The 13,738-nt window shown below is 38.8% G+C and overlaps 1 pseudogene; it reads right to left on the bottom strand.

The window, feature by feature from the left end:
* Window positions 1–12,053: 12,053 nt before the first annotated feature.
* Window positions 12,054–13,459, bottom strand: LOC135232716 (cytochrome c oxidase subunit 2-like; annotated as a pseudogene).
* Between the last annotated feature and the right edge of the window lie 279 nt (window positions 13,460–13,738).

Here is a 13,738-nt window from a genome sequence, read left to right as displayed (position 1 = left end):
CATGTTATCAGTGCCAAATTTTATCAGTTGTTTCAAAAACCTTTTTTTTTTTAAAGGCAGATCAGTTACAGTCAGGATCCAACATATATCCTTATGGCTTTTAGTAGGTATGTTTTGTGAGTCAATTGTAAGGTACCACTTAAACCTTTTTTTTTTTTTTTTTAATTTTGCTTTAGGTGAAAGTTTACAGCTCAAGTTAATTTCTCATACCAAAATTTATACATACATTGTTTTTGTGACATTAGGTGCAGTCCCCACAATGTGATAGCACACTCACCTTTCCACCCTTGGTTCCCTGTGTCCATTCAACCAGTTCATGTCCCTTTCTGCCTTCTCATCCTGCCTCCAAATAGGAGCTGCCCGCTTGGTCTTGTGTATCTGATTGAACTAAGAAGCACACTTGTCATGTGTATTTTATGTTTTATAATCCTGTCTAATCTTTGTCTGAAGAGTGAGCTTTAACAAGGTTTTAGTTCTGGGTTAACAGAGTGTCCGGGAGCCATGGTTTCGGGGGTTCTTCCAGTCTCTGTCAGACCGTTAAGTCTGGTCTTTTTACGTGATTTTGAGTTCTGCTCCACACTTTTCTCCTGTTCCATCTGGGATTCTCTGTTGTGATCCCTGTCAGTGCTGTCATTGATGGAAGCTGGGCACCATTTAGTAAATAGTAAGATTTGTTGAACTAGAATGATTATTAAGGACGACAATTTGAAATGTAGAATTTATGATGATTCAGCAGTTTTTAGCTAATCTGTGAAAAGGTGAATCTTGCAATGACTTTATCCATTTGTAATGTCTGTGTATACTGATGATTCTGTAACATTTCTCAGACTTGGACAGATATAGCTCTGACAACATGCTTGTCCATTTCCCATTTTTGCCTCTTGGAACATAGGCTGAATAAAGTCTTTCTTCTTGCTTTGCTATAACTTCATGGTGATCTTACCCTAGGGCAATTAAATGGTATAGTCCCAGCAGCATTTTCTGAAGCAGTGAATCCAGTCAACCTTGAGGAGACCTGGACTGCATAGCAGAATCTGGCAAAGAGAGGTCCTGTTTTCTGGACCCCAAGCATTTGCACCCCACGTTCTTTCGACACTGATTGGGTAGGTGCTCTCAGAAAATGAATCTTTGCTTATTCTTTTTTATTCTCTTTCTCATGATTCGTTAAGTTTTGTTTGGCATATCATTTGAAAACTGCTTGTTTTGATTAAGAACAATCTTTCTTAGATTTTTGCTTGATCGTTTGGTTAAGAGTGATGTCTAGTGACTCTTTTGGTGAACTTTTGCAGTTTGGTCTCCAGATTCAGGTGTCTGAAACATTAAGGAGGTAATTACATTTTTAAAGAGCTCTGGATCGCTATAAGCTGCAAAATTCGGGCACAGGTCGACCAGTAAAAGCCATTAGGGTGGTTGCCAGTGCTCATGACACGCATTAAAGACTCCTGTAACAGAATAAGGTGACCGTGAGACAGGCTAGAGCTTTAGGCTCCCCACCACCCTCAAGCAAATTCTCCTGCAATGAAGGCCAAGCAAAACACTGTCCAAACCTTTTGGTCTTCATTGTTGGGTTTCTTTTTGTGACTCAGAGAAAATCTGGAAAATAGTACTATGTTTTGAAACCTCTTTCTTTTCCCCTTTCCAAACTTAAAATGGTAAATAACCAAGAGATAAGTAAAACCGACAGCGTACCATCTGAACACCCACTGCCTGTGTGGTAAAGAATTTGGGGCCTAATTCCGCTCAGTATTTAGAAAAATGGCATGAGTTAACAAAGGAAAAGCATTTGTTTCAATGGCCTGAATGGGGAACTTTTGAATTGGGCAGATTAATCTTTTTATGATATAAGTTAGAAGCAAAGGAATCTAAAATAAAATCAGTGGGAAGTATTTTTAAATTGGTATTTTGAATCCTCCAGAAGACAGCAAATAAGTATTTTTGCTTTGGTTCAGGGAAACATTCCTAAGCAATCAAAACAAATCTTGGCATTGCAGAAAGGTCAGGTGGTGTTATTTGATGAATAGAACTCCTATGACTGTTAAAGAGGATGGAAAAAACTCAGAGGAAGAAAACGGGAAAAAGGAAAAACCTGCTTCTTTATGTTCTGATTTGACTTTTAGTTCTCTTTTAGCTGAATTACCTTTTCATGCCGGTCATTCTCTGGAAACTGAGTCTCTGCCTCTGTTAACCCCTTTGGTAGTTGTTGTCATTAGGTGCTGTCGAGTTGATTCCAACTCACAGTCACGCTGTGTGCAAGAGAACCAAACACTGCCAGGTCCTGTGCCATCCTCACAGTCGTTGTTATGCTTGAGCCTATTGTTGCAGCCACTGTGTCAGTCCATCTCATTGAGGGTCTTCCTCTTGTTCCCTGACCCTCTACCAAACCCGATGTCCTTCTCCAGGGAGTGATCCTTCCTGGTAATATGTCCAAAGTATGTGAGATGTACTCTTACCATCTTTGCTTCTAAGGAGCATTCTGGTTTTATTTCTTCCAAGACAGATTTGTTCATTGTTTTGGCAGTCCATGGTATATTTAATATTTTTCGCCAATACCACAATTCAAAGGTGGTAGTTTTTCTCCAGTCTTCCTTATTCATCGTCCAGCTTTTGTGTGCGTATGAGGTGACTGAAAACACCATGGCTTGTGTCAGGTGCACCTTAATCTTCAAGGTGACACCTTTGGTTTCAAACACTTCAAAGACGTCTTTTGCAGCAGATTTGCCCAATGCAATGGATCTTTTGACTTCTTGACTGCGGTTTCTGTAAGCGTTGATTGTGGATCCAAGTAGAATGAAATCCTTGACAACTTCAATCTTTTCTCTGTTATTGGTCCAATTTGGAAGATTTTTGTTTTCTTTATGTTAAGAAGTAATCCATATTGAAGGCTGTGGTCTTTGATCTTCATCAGTAAGGGCTTCAAGTCCTCTTCATTTTCAGCAAGCAAAGTTGTGTCATCTGCGTATCGCGGGTTGTTAATGAGTCTTCCTCCAATCCTGATGCCGCGTTCTTCATCATATAGTCCAGCTTCTTAGATTATTTGCTGAGCATACAGACTGAATGGCAAATGGATTTTATACAGCTTCCACCAGTTCAAAATGATAAACATTGAGTAGAAACATTTCCGTATTGGAATGCTACTGCAGCCTTCGTTGCTAAAGAATTGTTAGGAGATATTCTTCTTACGTGGGGTTTTCCTCATACCCTGTGTGGTGATAGTGGTTCTCACTTTACTGGCCAAATTTTGGCAGCAGTTTGTAACATTTTTCCTATCTTGGGTCGATTGCATTGTCCATATCATCTACAATCTTTGGGATTAGTTGAAAGAACAAATGGAATATTACAAGTTCGGTTAGCTAAGCTTACTGCATCTTCAAAATTAACATGGCCTCAAGTGCTTCCAATTGTATTGATGAACCTGCAGTCTACTCATTTTGGTCCTCACAAGTTAACCCCATTTGAAATAGTCACTGGACATATTATGTCTCTTCCTTATAATTTATAATTCCTGATTCACAGTTGTTTCCTAATAGTTTGTTAAAGTATTGTCAAAGCTTAATATAGTATGCTAAAGCCAATGGTAAAGTGATTAAACATGCTTATGCTCAAACTTCTTCTAGTTAAGTAGGTTTTCATGCCCCAGAACCTGGTGACTGTGTATATTGGAAATGGCACCAGACAAAGAGCTCTTTAGAACGTAAATGGAAAGGCCCCTATTTATTTTACTAACAAATGAATTCGCTGTAAAATTACAGGGTGTAAAATTCTGGGTACATCTTTCTCAATTAAAGAAGACCAAGGTTCCTAATTGGGTAATCAAACTAGCAGGAAGACTGAAGTTGAAATTCAGATATTCTGCCAAAACAACCGCCAACTGACCTCCCTTGGATGAGTGACTCAAAAATACAATTTGGATATTTTGTTGTTATATCCTTTATCGTTTTGCTAATCTATGTTAATTAACTTTGATTTAAAACTATTTTGATAATTTACTTAGCTATTCTTATTTGTTAGAGGAATAGACACTTGGTATGAAAATGCTTTTGTTCAATTATCACACTGTGTAGGGAGTGCTGGTAATTTGACACAACATTGGATTTGTCATCAAAATCCTTGTTCTGTTAAAGAAAGCCCTGACTCTTTGGCATCCCCTGTGTTAAATTATGACATAATTCCAACTCCTACTCTAAAACTCTAGCAAGGTTTTGCCCCCCGCGATTAGAATTAGGTTATGGACTCCTCCATCTGTAACCCAAACATCTTCAATACCATCCTTAAATATCACTCATATCCAGTTATATGATTACTTGCATGATACCCAGTTACTTTGCAGATATCCTCGTTTGTCTTGTAATAAGAATGGATATTTTATAGAATTATATCAACATCCTCCTAGAGATTTAGGAGACTGTATGAAGAGTGCTATAACCAGCTAGTTGAAATTGTAACCCATAATCAGTTACCACGTCCTCATGATTATAATAATGAATGTTGGAAAAATCTTACCTATAGAGAATTACAACTATAAAGACTATATATCTGTGATAATTATCTAATGGAAACTTGGTTGTCACGTGTAAATTTTTCTGTACCTTCTGCTTCCTCTGGATGAACTTTGCATGCTCCTTATGGATATATGTTTTTGTGTGGTGGATCCGACTGTACTAGTTTAGAAGATCCATCCCTTTCCAACTGACAGTGAATTTACATGGGCAATTTCTTGTTTAGATTCTTGGTGAATGCATGAACAATGCACTTTGGGAACTTTAGGATTACCTTTAGATATTCATAGTAATTATGCTAGTAAATCAGCCAAGTTCTTAACTACTACACCACCAGTGCTCCAAATATTGGAAAGGTAATATTAAATTGTTACACACTGTAAAATGAGAATCAGAAGAAAATCTATTAATCCAACACTCAGGGTGGGGTTGGCCATTTCTAAGAGTTTTAATTCCTATTTTTGGTGTAGTTGAATTGGAGAAATCTTTAAGAAATTTACCAATAGCTATGGGATAAATAGCAGACAAAGTTGCTAATGGAATGGAAACACAACAACAACCTCTGACCTCATTAGTCAAGGTGACCTTAGATAACAGAATAGCCTGAGATTTTTTATTAACCCAAGAAGATGGAGTCTGTGCTGTAGCAAATATTTCTTATTGTATTTGGATAAAAAACACAGAAGAAGTAGAACAAGATATGCATAGAATTAGACAGCAAGCTACACTATAGTACCCCTACGAACACCAGATTTATTTGGTTGGTTACCACCAGGAATAAGTACATGGGCTAGATCACTATTGCAAGGAATGGTAATATTCTTAGTCTGCATCCTGATAGTATTAGGCATAATAAAACTTATCTTTTATTGCCTTACAGACTTAAAAGGCCAAAGAAAGGCTTGGGCTATAATGTTGATGTGCATTGATTCTGCCCATTTCTGTAATGCAATTGATGGAAACACCACTCTTATTTAAGATCCTGGTGAAGAACCAGATGGTATCCAGTGGAAAACCAGCACCATGAGTTTAAAGGGCCTGCCGTGGCTGCTATCTAGGGGCCTAAGTCCAGGTTTTGATCACTGATGCATTATCTCCAATCTCGGATCAAAAAGAGGGAGTGACATAGGAGTTACAATTTGAACTATTATTTCCTGTTCTTGAGTAGTGTAAAGAATATGACCCAGCTGAAGTGATAAGAACTCACAAGGACACAGTGATTGGGCCCTGAGGTATAAAAACAATAGCTAGGACAAATACTTAGAGCACAAATGACCCGTGTATTACCCACTCTTACCTTTTTCTGCTAGCATTTAGTAAATAGATTTGTTGGACCAATGAAGACCTTTCTGACTGTCATTACTGAAACTTGTACCAATGATTATTAAAAAAGAATTCAAAATATAGAATAATGGTGATTTAGCAGTTTTTAGCCAATCTATGAGAAGGTGAAAGCTTTAATGATTGTTACCCATTTGTAATGTCATATATATATATACACACACACACACACACATACACGCACACACATACATATATACTGATGATACCGTAACATTTCTCAGACTCAGACAGACATAGCTCTGGGAGCATGATTGTCTGTTTCCCACTTTCATCTCTTGGAATATATGCCAGATAAAATCTTTCTTCTTGCTTCAATATAACTTTGTGGTGCTTTTACCCTAGGACAGGGCTTATAAAGAGAACAGAAGGAAGTAATAGAGAAAATCAGCCATTGGCTAATCTTAATGTGATTGATTGAACCCTGCCTTCCCCCTTTGGTGAGATCAACTGGTATCAGTTTACTTCTGGCCTGGCTGATAATAATTTGGCCCTCCACGCACCTATAAAGAGCCTTGGTTATGCAATGGTTAAAGCACTTGGCTGCTAACTGAGAGATCAGTGGTTTGAACCCACCAGCTGCTCTACAGAATAAGGATGTGGCAATCTGCTTCTGTAAAGATTTAAAAAAAAAATACAGCCTTGGAAACCCTATGGGAGCAGTTCTACCCTGACCTATATGGGTGCTATGAGTAGGAATAGACACCACTGCAAAGGGTTTGGGTTTTTTTTCTTTTTTTTCACCTACCTGCAGCCATGATGCTTTTGCGATTTGAATTGGGAGGCAACAGTTTGATAACTATCCTTTTATAACAGAATAAGACAATTTTACTTTGCTATTTTTTTTTTTTATATGGCAGTGGGTTTGGTTTTTTTTTGGATAGAGCAGTTTCTGGCAGGCTTTTGCAGCTTGGATCAGGTTTTTTATTAATATTTGGTTTCATAAGTAATCTTAAAATCAAAGTAAAATGTTATTAATTTTCCTATTCAACAGTTGATTTAGACCAGTGTTTTTCAACCGTCTTTCAGACTTATGGAATCCTGGGAGGTGCAAATGGTAAAATGTTTAGCTGCTAAACTGAAGGTCGGTGGCTGACATCCACCCAAAGGTGTCTTGAAAGAAAAATCTAGCAATCTACTGCTGAATAATCAGCCATGGAAAACCCTATGAAGTGCAGTTCTACTCTGACACACATGGGGTCGCCATGATTCAGAGCTGACTCCATGTAGCTACATCTAGGCCTTATAATTGTTTGGGGAGGTTTACGAAGTACTGAAGCCCATGTCTCACCACAGAGATTTTGTTTCATTTGGTTTAGTTTCTGGACCAGGCACCACCAGGTGGTTCTGATCCACAGGGTTGTTAAGACCTACTGACTTAATTAAAAATATTATCTCTGTTGGCAGGTGTCACCTACCCAGGGTACCATCAGTACTCCCCTCTACAGCCTCTGATGACCAGCGATGGTGTATATGCCCGTGCATTTCAGGTCAAATATCAGCATTTTGTTTCCATGGGTAGACATAGCCTTATTTCCAAATCTAGCCTGTATTGAAGTCCATGCTGGACTGAGATGTTTCCTATTATCCTTACCAAAATAACCATTTCTGTTTTTCCCCATGAATAGCACATTTTCTTCCAGTGGAGGTTGACCTACTTCCTGAAGAATGGGCAGGAGCTATGGTCTTCACGAAGCACTTGTCCAGGTAGGTAGCTGACAGCCAGCATGTAGGTGTCAGTGTGGCCTTTAGACTGCCAGGGGACCACTGCTTCTGCAAGTCAGTGGGGACTTTGTTGGGTGGCCATTGAGCCTGACCTGTGGTCCATCTGTCCTCCTGCCTCTTATCACCCTTCGCTTAGACCAGGGCAGCATGAGGTGGGGAGATAAGCAATGATCAAACACTGTATGTGTTTTGAAGGGAGAGTTGACTGTGATAACTGAATGTGAGTTATAAGAGATAGAGAGGAGTCAAGGATGACTGCAAGCACCTTTTGTCCTGAGTAAGTGAAAGGATAAATACACCATTACTGGAGACCACATGATCTAGCTTTGGCAAACATAAAGAAGGTAACCTAAAGTTCCAAACCTACATGATGTAAATTTGAGTTGTAATAAATATTTTCTGGCAGGTCTCAAGGGTCTATAGAGGCTTCAAGTGGTAAACTAAGAAAACAGAAAAGAGGAGCATTTAGAGAAAAGAACACTACTTTGAAGCCCTCCTATGGCCCCAACAAACCAGTTGCTATGGAGTCAACCTTGAGTCATGGTGACCCCATGTTTGTCACAGTAAAACTGTGATCCATAATTTTTTCAGTGGTTGATTTTTTGGAAGTAAATTACCAAGCCTTGCTTCTGAGATGCCTCTGAGTGAATTCAAATCACCAACTACAGTTAGCAGTCTAGTGTGTTGTACCTCCATCTCCCCTCTCCTGAGAGACTGCCACCTACTGCCAATGGAATTCTATCTCTGCCACTCCTTTAGAAGGACCGTTACTATGGTCAATACAAACATGACTGCCAACTGTAATGGTAACGACTTTCATGCCTTTATAAAAGGGTTCTCCCAGCCTCTTTTGATATTTCTAGGCTCTTTCTGCTTCTTGATATTTAATCTACCCTTCTCCATTCTTCATTTTCCCTTCCTCATCTGGCAGCTCATTTTCTGATTTTTTTGTAGGGTCCTCTTTCCCTGCCTGTACTTGAACAAGGATGTTCCTGTGAAGTCTGAGAAATCCTGGATTAATACATTTCAGTGGGGGCAGGGGCGAGGGGGACTAACTTCAACTGGATGCACTTTATCCACTTATAGCCATTTGCTTGGTGGTCAGTGGAATGTTCCATGACCCTGCTCTCACTGTTCTCTGCTCCCCACCAGATGAGGGAGACGGTCAGCTTCCACAGATCACAGAAAATTTCTTTTCCCATTGCTTCTCCCTGTACCTTGAGAGTGCCTTATTAATCACTAGTAATTGTTTCTGCTAATTGGTAGCAGAGACAAAAGTTTTTTCAGAGTTATTATCAACTCCCCAAGCGAGCACTGTCAATGTCCAAAGACAGTTAACAAAATGAAAGGGCTGACAGGGGGTCAGATAATCACAGCTCTGGAGGGACGTAAAGTCAGAGCTGTTCAAACTATATCTTAGGGTCTTATGCCTCCCCACTACCCATCCTCTGATGGCCCTGACCCTGTCCACTGGTTCATCAACCTGGCAGAGTATAACATTTGGGCAACTCTCTTATTTTTTCTCTATTCAGCCTGAGAAGCAGAGGCACAGAAAGAAAGGACTTTGTGTCAGGAGAAGAAGTAAGTAGTACTGTCTGCAAAAGTGACTCTTCTTGACAAAGTTGGGACTGGCACATGGACAGCTTCCACACACAAAGGAGGGTGTTTTCTAAGGGATGAACTAGGCTTCCGAAGAGCCTGGAGGGGAGAAGTCCATGCCCATGTCTAATTCATGTATGTCAGTTGGTGTTCTTATCAATGATGCTGGTTGTTGCAGTACATCCTGAGTATAAGGGAATCTGGTTTTCTACCTAAATCAGATTATCATTCTATAAGGAGAATCTCAGGTTCTATTTGCATGGTCAGCATGAGACCCGCACTGTTAGCTTCATGTGTGTGTGAGGTAGAATAAGAAGAAATTTGCTAAGTTATCCAATCATGAGCAGACATTATATATTTGAATGATTCTTTTTTTTTATTGTGCTTTTTTAAGTGAAAGTTTACAAATCAAGTCAGTCTCTCATACAAAAACTTATATATACCTTGCTATATTCTTCCTAGTTGCTCTCCCCCTAATGAGAGAGCACACTCCTTCCCTCCTGAATGTCTTTTTTAGTGAAGTGCCTGTTCATATCCTTTGCCCATTTTTTAATTGGGTTCTTTGTCTTTTTGTAGTTGAGTTTTTGCAGTATCATGTAGATTTTAGAGATCAGATGCTGATCAGAAATGTCATAGCTAAAAGCTTTTTCCCAGTCTGTAGGTAATCTTTTCACCTTTCTGGTGAAGTCTTTGGATGAGCATAGGTGTTTGATTTTTAGGAGCTCCCAGTTATCTGCTTTCCCTTCTGCATTGTTATTAATGTTTTGTGTACTGTTTATGCCATGTATTAGGGTTCCTAGCATTGTCCCTATTTTTTCTTCCATAATCTTTATCATTTTAGATTTTATATTTAGGTCTTTGATCCACTTTGAGTTCTTTTTTGTGCATGGTGTGAGGTGTGGGTCTTGTTTCATTTTTTTTGCAGATGGATATCCAGTTATGCCAGCACCATTTGTTAAAAAGACAGTCTTTTCCCCATTTAACTGACTTTGGGCCTTTGTCAAATATCAGCTGCTCATATGTGGATGGGTTTATGTCTGGATTCTCGATTCTGTTCCATTGGTCTATTTATCTGTTGTTGTATCAGTACCAGTTGAATGATTCTTGGAATGTAAACATTTATTGCTCTAACTCTGATACCCTGATGTGATAATGGAGGCAGTCATTGTTTCTCTATATGTATACCACACCTTAAAATATATATCTCCCTCTTGAATAAAGGGAAGCAATCTTAAAGGGAAAGGTGATGACATACAGAGAACAGGAACACTCGCTGTTTGCAGGAATTACAAAATTCTAATATTACATATGTGATATATTTCTCTAGTTTTCAGGGTTATTCTCCATTGTCATTATTCACTTTCTTTCAGTTTCCTCACCCACAGCTCTCCATGCCTTGCAGAATTCCTTTAGTAGTTGAGACATTATGGAGTTGAAATACTTTCTTGGTGTGTGAGAGAGAGAGAGAGACAGAAAGGGAAGGCTGATACTCTGGAGAGAGAACATATTTGAATTATATACAGGGAAAGGGAGAGATGTATGGTAGTGCATATAACAGTTAATGAAATGAAAAGCCTAGAAGAAAGTTTGATGGCCCAACCCTACTAATTGGCAAAAAACAAACAAAAAAAGAACTTAATTGCGACTTCTAAACACTTCACTGAAATGTATGACTACAATATTCCATAGAAAATTGTGCCCAGCATTCATCAAATTGCGACATGTATTGGCTGATTGTAAACTCTTCTTTAGTAGCATGAGTGTTAGTTACTGTCATGGGTTGAATTGTGTCCACCAAAAATATGTGTATCAATTCAGCTAGACCATGATTCCCAGTATTTTGTGATTGTCCACCATTTTGTCATCTGATGTGATTTTCCTGTGTTGTAAATCCTACCTCTATGATGTTAATGAGGTGGGATAGGTGGCAGTTATGTTAATGAGGCAGGACTCAGTCTACAAGATTGGATTGTGTCTTGAGCCAATCTCTTTTGAGATACAAAAGAGAAATGAGCAGAGTGACAGGGGGACCTCGTACCATCAAGAAAGCAGCACTGGAGCAGAGTGTGTCCTTTGGACCCGGGGTTCTGGGGCAGAGAAGCTCCTAGTCCTGGGGAAGATTGATGACAAGGACCTTCCTCCAGAGCCAACAAAGAAAGCCTGTCCCTGGAGCTGATGCCCTGAATTTGAACTTCTAGCCTACTAGACTGTGAGAGAATAAACTTCTGTTTGTAAAGGCTAATGGTTTCGATAATAATAAGTATAGGAATAAGAAATGTAGGTGTTCCTTGTGGAAGAAGATGGGCTAATGAGATTTTAGTTTTATGCCGGAAACCCAAGGCAACTGTACCAACCCATAGAGGAATTGCTATGCTTAAGTTTATAGATAGTTGTGGGGGTGAATGAGTAGGGTAGTAGGCCTAGTAGGTTGGTTAAACCAATAAGTAAAATTAGGGTAATTAGTATGAGAGATCATGATAGTCCTTTTGTGTTGTGAATAGCTAAAAGTTGTTTTATGATTAATTGGACTAGTCATTGTTGGATTGTAATCCAACGGTTAGTAATTAAGCGATTTGGGGCTGGAAGCAGAATTGCTGGAAATGCAATAATTAGAATTACTGTAGCTATGGGAACATCGAAGAGGGCGGATAGTTTTTCGCTCATTTCGTTTTTCAAGGGAAGATGCATGATTTCTTGGGGAGTTTTTTAGATATTGGAAAAAGAAAATAAAGAATCTTCAGGACTTTAATATGTAGGAAAACCAATAATGTGAGAAGCACAGTTACAGCCACTAATAGTCAAACGATCATATCCGCTTGTGTCATTCATTAAGGAGAATACTATGTTCCCATACTCTAACTTAAAAGGTTAGTGCTATTGTAGCTTCTTAATGATTACGTTAGCGATGCTGACCAGCTCTCAAAGTGTTTGAGTGGAACTAGTTCTAGGACAATTGGTATAAAGCTATGATTTGCTCCACAGATTTCGGAACATTGGCCGTAAAATAGACCAGGTCGTGTCGATGTTAGAGTTACTTGATTAAGTCGTCCTGGAATTGCATCTGTTTTTAGGCCCAGGGATGGGACGGCCCATGAGTGGAGAACGTCTTCCGATGAGACTAGTATTCGAATTGGCAGATCAATGGGTAATACCGTCCAATTATCTGCCTCTAATAGTTGAAGTTCCCCAAATTTTAGACTATCAGTAGTAATTATATATGAGTTGAAGGCCAGATCTTCATAATCAGTGTACTCATACCTTCAGAATCATTGGTGTCCTATAGTTCTAACTGTTAGTAGAGGATTATTAATTTCATCTATTATTATTTTTTTTTTATTATGTATAGAGTATGTAAAGAGGGTAAAGCAATTAGGATAAGGATAACAGCTGGGAGAATCGTTCAGATTATTTCTGTTTCTTGGACATTTATTGTATTTGTATGGACTAATTTAGTAGTTAATATGAGTAGAATAATATATAGGACTAAGGAGCTAAGAAGAAACATAATTATCAGGGTGTGGTCATGGAAGTGAAGAAGTTCTTCTATAACAGGGGATGTAGCATCTTGGAAGCCTAATTGTAATGGATAAGCCATAGAAATTTACAGGATTTAAACCTGTAATTTAACTTTGACAAAGTTATGTAATTGTTTTACTAAAATTTCATGCCTACTGGGGAAGGCGTAGAGGTTACAGAGTTGGCTTGAAACTAACTATTGGAGGTTCGATTCCTTCCTTTCTCGAATTGGATTTTACGTAGGCTGGCTCTTCGAATGTATGATGTGGAGGTGGACATCCATTAAGTCATTCTACATTTGTTGTTGTGAGTTCTACTGTAGAGACTTCACGCTTAGAAACAAATGCTTCTCAAATTATAAAGACCATTAGGATTACGACTACTAGAGAGATAAATGAGCCTATAGAAGAAACAGTATTTCATGCAGTGTAGGCATCTGGATAGTCAGAATATCGACGTGGCATACCGGATAATCCAAGAAAATGTTGAGGAAAGAATGTCAAGTTAACACCGACGAACATAACTAGAAATTGAATTTTAGCTTATGTATAATTTAATTTATATCCTGAAAATAGTGGAAATCAGTGGATGAATCCACCCATAATGGCGAAAACTGCACCTATAGATAAGACATAGTGAAAGTGGGCTACAACATAGTAGGTGTTGTGTAAGACAATATCTAGTGAAGAATTAGCAAGAACAATGCCAGTTAACCCTCCAATTGTAAACAAGAAGATAAATCCTAGGGCTCATATTATAGCGGGAGATCATTTAATGTTACCGCCGTGAAGGGTGGCTAATCAGCTGAAGACTTTTACGCCAGTTGGAACAGCAATAATTATAGTAGCTGATGTAAAGTAAGCTCGGGTATCAACGTCCATACCTACGGTGAATATATGGTGGATTCATACGATAAACCCTAGGAAGCCAATTGATATCATAGCTCATACTATTCCTATATAGCCAAAGGGCTCCTTTTTTCCTGAGTAATATGTAACGATGTGAGAGACTATTCCAAATCCTGGGAGAATTAGAATATAAACTTCGGGGTGCCCAAAAAA

Source organism: Loxodonta africana, chromosome 11 (genome assembly GCF_030014295.1).
Source record: "Loxodonta africana isolate mLoxAfr1 chromosome 11, mLoxAfr1.hap2, whole genome shotgun sequence".
Lineage (NCBI taxonomy): Eukaryota > Metazoa > Chordata > Mammalia > Proboscidea > Elephantidae > Loxodonta > Loxodonta africana.
Note: the sequence above shows the minus strand (reverse complement) of the source record. Positions and strands in the feature narration are given on the sequence as shown.